Source organism: Berghia stephanieae, chromosome 5 (genome assembly GCF_034508935.2).
Source record: "Berghia stephanieae isolate SIO BIC M18660-M18661 chromosome 5, UCSD_Bste_1.3, whole genome shotgun sequence".
Lineage (NCBI taxonomy): Eukaryota > Metazoa > Mollusca > Gastropoda > Nudibranchia > Aeolidiidae > Berghia > Berghia stephanieae.
The window spans coordinates 50,611,763-50,614,262 of NC_088364.1; the positions used below are offsets into that span (position 1 = coordinate 50,611,763).

Below are 2,500 nucleotides of genomic sequence, written 5' to 3' on the forward strand. Positions count from 1 at the left end.
ACACGACGAGTACAGGGGAAACACCACCCGTTTGGCTATCCCACGTATTCGTACAAAGGGGAGAACAAGGTCCTTTTCTCATTTTGGTGCGTCTGGATGGAACATCCTTCCACTGAACATTTGGGAATCCAAATCATTGTCCGTGTTCAAGAAATCCTTGAAAACATTTCTCTTTTTGATGGAATGTACTCTCTACGTATATTGTTTTGTGTTGATGTAAAGCGCCAAGAGCCTCATAACTGAGGATAACGTACTCTCTATAATATTCTATTATTATTATTATTATTATTATTATTATTATTATTATTAGATGTAGTAGTAGTAGTAGTAGTAGTAGTAACAACAAGATATGAAGTGAGTAGAAAAGTGCCAGAAGACAATAGAGAATAAAAGTAGTAGTAGTAGTAGTAACAACAAGATATGAAGTGAGTAGAAAAGTGCCAGAAGACAATAGAGAATAAAAATTTTTTTCGCGGCGGTGGTGGGGTTTGAACCTGCGACCTTATTGGTACGACAACTCCGCCTGGCAGGTGAGAGCGTGGCTCTACCGTGTGAGCTATCCACGAACACAAAAATATTCGTTTCAAACCCAAAGTCATTTCTAGATCCCTCTCTCACCCACTTCTTGAGATCGCCGATTCGTTCGCCACCATCGCGAAGTAATTTTGACCAGCAGTTAAGCTTAATAGCCAATATTCTCATCACAAACATATAACATAGAAACGATTGAGACATTGAGTATGCTCCGGTGTATGGGGTGAATTTTTAATTCAGAAAAGTGAGTGGAGCAGGCACTTATGTTGGTAACAACAAGATATGAAGTGAGTAGAAAAGTGCCAGAAGACAATAGAGAATAAAATTTTTTTTCGCGGCGGTGGTGGGGTTTGTACCTGCGACCTTATTGGTACGACAACTCCGCCTGGCAGGTGAGAGCGTGGCTCTATCGTGTGAGCTATCCACGAACACAAAAATATTCGTTTCAAACCCAAAGTCATTTCTAGATCCCTCTCTCACCCACTTCTTGAGATCGCCGATTCGTTCGCCACCATCGCGAAGTAATTTTGACCAGCAGTTAAGCTTAATAGCCAATATTCTCATCACAAACATATAACAGAAACGATTGAGACATTGAGTATGCTCCTGTGTATGGGGTGAATTTTTAATTCAGAAAAGTGAGTGGAGCAGGCACTTATGTTTGTAACAACAAGATATGAAGTGAGTAGAAAAGTGCCAGAAGACAATAGAGAATAAAAATTTTTTTCTCGGCGGTGGTGGGGTTTGAACCTGCGACCTTATTGGTACGACAACTCCGCCTGGCAGGTGAGAGCGTGGCTCTACCGTGTGAGCTATCCACGAACACAAAAATATTCGTTTCAAACCCAAAGTCATTTCTAGATCCCTCTCTCACCCACTTCTTGAGATCGCCGATTCGTTCGCCACCATCGCGAAGTAATTTTGACCAGCAGTTAAGCTTAATAGCCAATATTCTCATCACAAACATATAACATAGAAACGATTGAGACATTGAGTATGCTCCGGTGTATGGGGTGAATTTTTAATTCAGAAAAGTGAGTGGAGCAGGCACTTATGTTGGTAACAACAAGATATGAAGTGAGTAGAAAAGTGCCAGAAGACAATAGAGAATAAAAAAATTTTTCGCGGCGGTGGTGGGGTTTGAACCTGCGACCTTATTGGTACGACAACTCCGCCTGACAGGTGAGAGCGTGGCTCTACCGTGTGAGCTATCCACGAACACAAAAATATTCGTTTCAAACCCAAAGTCATTTCTAGATCCCTCTCGCCCACTTCTTGAGATCGCCGATTCGTTCGCCACCATCGCGAAGTAATTTTGACCAGCAGTTAAGCTTAATAGCCAATATTCTCATCACAAACATATAACATAGAAACGATTGAGACATTGAGTATGCTCCGGTGTATGGGGTGAATTTTTAATTCAGAAAAGTGAGTGGAGCAGGCACTTATGTTGGTAACAACAAGATATGAAGTGAGTAGAAAAGTGCCAGAAGACAATATTTTTATTCTCTTTTCCATAGAAAATCTCAACGAGACAGACTTTGAGGAGGGATTGGATCTACTAAGAGATTATGACGGGTGGACAGATGGTCAAAAAATGCTTTATCTAATAAAATAGATAAGGTATTCTGTTGTACATATTTTTTATTCTCTTTTTGGTCACCACATTTATTAAAGTCTCAATTTTTAGAAATTTCTATTAGTGAGGGTATAACTTTCCGTTATATGAATTTCAACATTTTCATCAGTGGTAAACTGTAAATTCAACAATTCACTGCTTCCACGAAGCGTTTCGCATTACATCATGAGGTAAACATGTTTTATAAGAAACAAAGCTTTTTGAAAATTAAATCATAAGACCTGACCCATTGTCCTCATGACGGTATCATGTCGGTATGGGTTGGATGTTAAATAGTGCACCGGACCATACTCAATGTCTCAATCGTTTCTATGTTATATGTTTGTG

General features: G+C 39.8%; 1 protein-coding gene across 1 annotated transcript in view; it reads right to left on the bottom strand.

The window, feature by feature from the left end:
• Positions 1-2,500, bottom strand: part of LOC144973134 (uncharacterized) — a 93,131-nt gene that overhangs the window by 38,477 nt on the left and 52,154 nt on the right. The gene's annotated exons all lie outside the window — the stretch shown is intronic.